This window comes from Eschrichtius robustus, chromosome 16 (genome assembly GCF_028021215.1).
Source record: "Eschrichtius robustus isolate mEscRob2 chromosome 16, mEscRob2.pri, whole genome shotgun sequence".
Taxonomy (NCBI): Eukaryota; Metazoa; Chordata; class Mammalia; order Artiodactyla; family Eschrichtiidae; genus Eschrichtius; species Eschrichtius robustus.
In genome coordinates, this window is record NC_090839.1 from 15,638,671 (window position 1) to 15,646,342 (window position 7,672).

Consider the following 7,672-nt stretch of genomic DNA (forward strand, 5'->3'; position numbering starts at 1 on the left):
AGAAAAGATGCTTGATATGATTTCAATTTTCTTAAATTTACTGAGGCTTGATTTGTGACCCAAGATATGATCTATCCTGGAGAATGTTCCGTGTGCACTTGAGAAGAAAGTGTAATCTGCTGTTTTTGGATGGAATGTCCTATAAATATCAACTAAATCTATCTGGTCTATTGTGTCATTTAAAGCTTCTGTTTCCTTATTTATTTTCATTTTGGATGATCTGTCCATTGGTGTAAGTGAGGTGTTAAAGTCCCCCACTATTATTGTGTTACTGTCAATTTCCTCTTTTATAGCTGTTAGCAGTTGCCTTATGTATTGAGGTGCTCCTGTGTTGGGTGCATATATATTTATAATTGTTATATCTTCTTCTTGGATTGATCCCTTGATCATTATGTAGTGTCCTTCCTTGTCTCTTGTAACATTCTTTATTTTAAAGTCTATTTTATCTGATATGAGTATAGCTACTCCAGCTTTCTTTTGATTTCCATTTGCATGGAATACCTTTTTCCATCCCCTCACTTTCAGTCTGTATGTGTCCCTAGGTCTGAAGTGGGTCTCTTGTAGACAGCATATTTGTGTGTCTTGTTTTTGTATCCATTCAGCAAGCCTGTGTCTTTTGGTTGGAGCATTTAACCCATTCACGTTTAAGGTAATTATCGATATGTATGTTCCTATGTCCATTTTCTTAATTGTTTTGGGTTTGTTTTTGTAGGTCCTTTTCTTCTCTTGTGTTTCCCACTTAGAAAAGTTCCTTTAGCGTTTGTTGTAGAGCTGGTTTGGTGGTGCTGAATTCTCTTAGCTTTTGCTTGTCTGTAAAGCTTTTGATTTCTCCATCAAATCTGAATGAGATCCTTGTCGGGTAGAGTAATCTTGGTTGTAGGTTCTTCCCTTTCATCACTTTAAATATGCCATGCCACTCCCTTCTGGCTTGTAGAGTTTCTGCTGAGAAATCAGCTGTTAACCTTATGGGAGTTCCCTTGTATGTTATTTGTCATTTTTCCCTTGCTGCTTTCAATAATTTTTCTTTGTCTTTAATTTTTGCCAATCTGATTACTATGTGTCTCAGTGTGTTTCTCCTTGGGTTTATCCTGTATGGGACTCGCTGTGCTTCCTGGACTTGGGTGGCTATTTCCTTTCCCATGTTAGGGAAGTTTTCGACTATAATCTCTTCAAATATTTTCTCTGGCCCTTTCTCTCTCTCTTCTCCTTCTGGGACCCCTATAATGCGAATGTTGTTGCGTTTAATGTTGTCCCAGAGGTCTCTTAGGCTGTCTCCATTTCTTTTCATTCTTTTTTCTTTAGTCTGTTCCACAGCAGTGAATTCCACCATTCTGTCTTCCAGGTCACTTATCCGTTCTTCTGCCTCAGTTATTCTGCTATTGATTCCTTCTAGTGTAGTTTTCATTTCAGTTATTGTATTGTTCATCTCTGTTTGTTTGTTCTTTAATTCTTCTAGGTCTTTGTTAAACATTTCTTGCATCTTCTCGATCTTTGCCTCCATTCTTATTCCGAGGTCCTGTATCATCTTCACCATCATTATTCTGAATTCTTTTTCTGGAAGGTTGCCTATCTCCACTTCATTTAGTTGTTTTTCTGGGGTTTTATCTTGTTCCTTCATCTGGTACATAGCCCTCTGCCTTTTCGTCTTGTCTATATTTCTGTGAATGTGGCTTTTGTTCCACAGGCTGCAGGATTGTAGTTCTTCTTGCTTCTGCCGTCTGCCCTCTGGTGGATGAGGCTATCTAAGAGGCTTGTGCAAGTTTCCTGATGGGAGGGACTGGTCGTGGGTAGAGCTGGCTGTTGCTCTGGTGGGCAGAGCTCAATAAAACTTTAATCCACTTGACTGTTGATGGATGGGGCTGGGTTCCCTCCCTGTTGGTTGTTTTGCCTGAGGCAACCCAACACTGAAGCCTACCTGGGCTGTTTGATGGGGCTAATAACAGACTCTGGGAGGGCTCATGACAAGGAGTACTTCCCAGAACTTCCGCTGCCAGCGTCCCTGTCCCCACGGTGAAACAGAGCCACCCCCTGCCTCTGCAGGAGACCCTCCAACACTAGCAGGTAGGTCTGGTCCAGTCTCCCCTGGGGTCACTGCTCCTTCCCCTGGGTCCCGATGCGCACACTATTTTGTGTGCACCCTCCAAGAGTGGGGTCTCTGTTTCCCCCAGTCCCGTCGAAGTCCCGCAATCAATTCCCACTAGGCTTCAAAGTCTGATTCTCTATGAATTCCTCCTCCCGTTGCCGGACCCCCGGGTTGAGAAGCCCAAGGTGGGACTCAGAACCTTCACTCCAGTGGGTGGACTTCTGTGGTATAAGTGTTCGCCAGTCTGTGAGTTACCCACCCACCAGTTATGGGATTTGATTTTACCCTGATTGCGCCCCTCCTACTGTCTCATTGTGGCTTCCTTTGTCTTTGGATGCGGGTTATCCTTTTTGGTGAGTTCCAGTGTCTTCCTGTCAATGACCGTCCAGCAGCTAGTTGTGATTCCGGTGTTCTCACAAGAGGGAGTGAGAGCACGTCCTTCTACTCCGCCATCTTGGTTCCTCCCCAAATTTGTTATATAAAAAGGAGGAATTTTTACAACTGGGTAGGGCAAAGCTCAAACTAGTAATGAAAGCAATTGGTTTTTTTTTTAAAGTTCACACTGACAACTTTTATTGAGTTGAATAGTAATTTTTAACATAGAGTGTCAGGGTTCTACCCTAAGAGAAACAGAACTGGTAGGACCAGTAAGATATATATATATATCACAAATGTATTCATAGCAATGTATATATGTGTGTATTTATTTATTTATGTTTATCATGAGGAATTAGCTCACACGGTTATGGAGGCTGAGAAATCCCATAATCTGCCATATGTAAACTGAAGACCCAAGAAAGTCAGTGGTATAATGCAGTTCAAGTCCAAAGACCTAAGAACCTAAGAGCTGGGACTTCCCTGGTGGTCCAGTGGTAAAGACTCTGCACTTCCACTGCAGGGGGCACGGGTTTGATCCCTGGTTGGGGAACTAAGATCCTACATGCCTCATGGCACAGCCAGAAAAAAAACCCTAAGAGCTGATGGTGTAAATTTTAGTCCAAGGGCAGGAGATAATGAGGTGAGATGTCCCAGCTCATGCAGAGAGGCAGGAGAAAAGGTGCAAATTCCTCCTCCCTTCACCTTTTGTTCTACTGGGCCCTCAACAGATTGGATGAGGCCCACCACACTGGGGAGAGAAATTCACTTTACTGAGTCCACAGATTCAAATGCTAATTTCATCTGGACACATCCTCACAGGCAACCTAGAAATAATGTTTAACTTGAGCATTTCATGGCCAGTCAAGTTGACACATAAAATAAACCATTACAAGCCAACTCGGCACCTATGTGGATCTCTTTAAACCATACTTAATCTTCAAGTAAAGACAATGACAGGGTCATAATTCTGCCAGACAGGGTACAATTATCCTGTATACAAACCGAAACACATTAATTCCTTCCTCAGAAGAGGAAGTAAAGCTCTAGAGTGATGTTTACTCTCCTCCTTCATATCTGGTAACAAATTCTATGACGTAAAATTAACGATACATAAATACTATGATATAAAGTCAATACATCTTATGTTACATGATAAGGTAATGAGAGAGGAAAGAAAATAAACATGCATACACATGTATTCATAGCAAAATAAGGAGGCAATGTCATGACTATTACAGCCCTCATTTCTGTAACTGGTCACATGGTTGTAGCTGATATTTATAACTACCTTCTTCCACTGCCCATTCTATATTCCTTTGTCTTCAGCAAGCACTTCAGCTGGTCATGGTTCTTTACCTGATGGGGTGACCCAAACTTTCATTCCTGAAGGGTCTGGGCCATTAGCGGCCTTGCCTGGATTGGGTCATTGTTTTCTGATGACTTAATTACAGAGTATGATAATATTACCAGGTCCCTACGGGATCTCCTGTGTTCCAGACATACTCTTCCTTATCTCTGGTGTGGAGTAGTAGTCCAATTTCCCCTTGGTAGTCACGATCAGTCACCCCAGCCAACACTGTCACTCTCTGCTTTGACTGTTGATTCAGAGGCATGAGGTATCCAAAGTGGTAGGATGGTAGTTTTAACTTCCAGTTCAATGGAATCATTGTTGTGCCTCCTGGTGGAAACATTTCTCCCTCCAGAACTAACGCCTCTAGGCCAACAGTGCACAAAGTCAAGGGGACAAGTAGCCAAAAATTTGCTAGTGGCTCCCTAGGGATCATAGTGGGTGGTGCCCCTCCCATCTCTACCTCTTGATTTCGGAACCCATGAATCCTGGTTATGGGAGAAACAGCATCATATATTGGACACTGATTGAAAGCATAGACAGCCTTCTGAAAAACCTTGTCCCAGCCCTGCAAAGTATTGTCACACAGCTGGCACTCTGCCTGAGTCTTTGAAAGGCCATTCCACTGTTCTATCAAGCCAGCTGCTTCGGGATGGTGAGGAACAGTGTAAGAGCAGTGAATTCCATGAGCATGGACCCATTGCCACACTTCTTTTGCTGCGAAGTGAGTTCCTTGATCAGAGCAGTGTTGTAAGGAATACCATGACAGGTGGATAAGGCATCCTATAAGTACATGTTTGGTAGTTTTGGCAGAAACATTGCATACAGGGAAGGCAAATTCATATCCAGAGTGTCTATTCCCCTTCCATGATGCAAGTGGTCCAATGTAACCAACCTGCCACCAGGTAGCTGGCTGATCACCCAGGGAATGGCTCTATATTGGGCATGAATGTTGGTCTCTGATGCTGGTAGATCAGGCACTCAGCAGTAAACAGTGAATTATATTTCTATATCCCAGAAAGAAACAATTAAAGATGAAACTTTTTATAGTAGCATAAAAAATCAAATAGCTATAAATAAAATTCAGAAAAGATGTGTAGAATCTTTATGTAGTAAATGGTAAAACTTTTTGAGAGAAATTAAAGACTATCTAAATAGAAAGAGAGATATAGCATATTCATAGATTGCAAACCCTAATGTTGTAAAGATGTATTTTCTCCCTAGATTTATTTATAGATTCAATGCCACCCTGGATGAAAATCCCAATAGGTTGTTGTTGCTTTGTTTATTTGCATGTGTAGGTATCTTGCAGAAGCTATATAAAAATTTATTTGGAAAAAAAATTTATTTGGAAAAGCAAAGAGACAAGAATAGCACGGACATAAATGAAGAAGAATATAAGAATAAGACAGAAAGGGGCTTCCCTGGTGGCACAGTGGTTAAGAATATGCTGACAATGTAGGGGACACAGGTTCGAGCCCTGGTCTCGGAAGATCCCACACGCCGCGGAGCAACTAAGCCCGTGCACCACAACTACTGAGCCTGAGCTCTAGAGCCCACGAGCCACAACTACTGAGCCTGCGCACCACAACTACTGAAGCCCGTGCGCTTAGAGCCCGTGCTCTGCAGCAAGAGAAGCCACCGCAATGAGAAGCCCGTGCACCGCAACAAAGAGCAGCCCCCACTCGCCGCAACTAGAGAAAGCTCCTGCGCAGCCAAAAATAAATAAATTAAATAAATTTAAAAAAAACATTAAAAAAAAGAATAAGGCAGAAAAACTTATGCTACAAATTATAAAGTTTTATTATAAAGTTAGAGTAAATAAAGTATTGCGATATTGGCCAAGGATAGATTCATAGACCTTTAGCGTATGAGCGTTGAATGAGAAGACAGAAAGAGCTCAGTAACGTGAACAGGGCAGGTTTAATATGAAAATGATTAGTGGTTACAAGGGATTAACTAAAAAGGAAAGAAAGAAAACCCTAGGGCTGAGGGAGAGTAGTCAGGGAAAGAACAAAATGCAGGAGAGTGAATCCTCTCCAAGGTTAGGATTTAGACTCATTGGAGAGGATGTGGTGGCAGCCCCCTGGTTGGCAGAGAAGTTGGCTGGGTCATCCCAAGCCAGAGCTGGTCCACAGTCCGAGGGGTGCTGGAGGAAAGCTCTGGGAAGCTGCCTGCTTGGGGTGCTGTTGGACTAACTGGGAAGCCGTGACCAGGAAGCAAGCTGGGGCACCTGCAGGGCTCACACTTAGGAAGCCTGCCGGGTGGTCCTGGGAACGCTTCTTGGAGCTGGCTGTGCGTTCCACTGAATGCGCCTGCTGGGTGAGCTCCAATGGTGGGTACCACACACCAGCGCAGCAGCACCAGAGCAAGAAAAAGGAAAGCACATCAGAATCAGGAAGAGGAGCCCCTTCCTCCTCCAGTGTCTGTCCTGCACCCACTACTGATAAAGATTAACATCACGTTGGCCAGCAAGGGAGAATGTTCCCATATTACAAGCCAGCAATGGAAGATGGATTTGGAGCTGAGAGGCAATAAATTGAAAACTCACTCAAGTAGACTAGAAAAAAGAGCCCCCAGACAGTCCCCTACACATGGCAGGAATTTGATTTATGTCACAGGTTGTCTGGCAAACCAGTAGGGAAAAGAGAGTGTTTTCAATAAATGGCACTGGGACAAATAGCCACATCCCTATCCCTATTTTTAGAAAAGAAGAAGAAAGAAGAGAAACTTGATCACTATATCTCATCACATGCAAAATCGGTTCCAAATGGGTTGTAGACAATACAACAGGCAAAACCATAAAGATTTTAGAATGTAATACAGGATAGTATTTTCATGACCTCAGTGCAGAGAAAGATTTTTTAAAGAGGACACAAAAATACTAACTATAAAGAAGATTGATGAGTTTGACTACAATAAAATTTAAAATTCTGTGCTCAACATCATTCATCATTGGAGAAATGCAAATCAAAACTACAATGAGATATCATCTCACACCGGTCAGAATGGCCATCATCAAAAAATCTACAAACAATAAATGTTGGAGAAGGTGTGGAGAAAAGGGAACCCTCTTGCACTGTTGGTGGGAATGTAAATTGATACAGCCACTATGGAGAACAGTATGGAGGTTCCTTAAAAACTAAAAATAGAACTACCATACGACCCAGCAATCCCACTACTGGGCATATACCCTGAGAAAACCATAATTCAAAAAGAGTCATGTACCACAATATTCATTGCAGCTCTATTTACAATAGCCAGGACATGGAAACCACCTAAGTGTCCATTGACAGATGAATGGATAAAGAAGATGTGGCACATATATACAATGGAATATTACTCAGCCATAAAAAGAAACGAAATTGAGTTATTTGTAATGAGGTGGATGAACCTAGAGTCTGTCATACAGAGTGAAGTAAGTCAGAAAGAGAAAAACAAATACCGTATGCTAACACATATACATGGAATCTAAAAAACAACAACAAAAAAATGGTCATGAAGAACCTAGGGGCAAGATGGGAATAAAGACGCAGACCTACTAGAGAATGGACTTGAGGATACGGGGAGGGGGAAGGGTAAGCTGGGACGAAGTGAGAGAGTGGCATGGACATATATACCTTACCAAACGTAAAATAGCTAGCTAGTGGGAAGCAGCCACATAGCACAGGGAGATCAGCTCTGTGCTTTGTGACCACCTAGAGGAGTGGGATAGGGAGGGAGACGCAAGAGGGAAGAGATGTGGGGATATATGTATATGTATAACTGATTCACTTTGTTATAAAGCAGAAAGTAACACACCATTGTAAAGCAATTATACTCCAATAAGGATGTTAAAAAAAAAACCCAAGCAGCCAAAATAA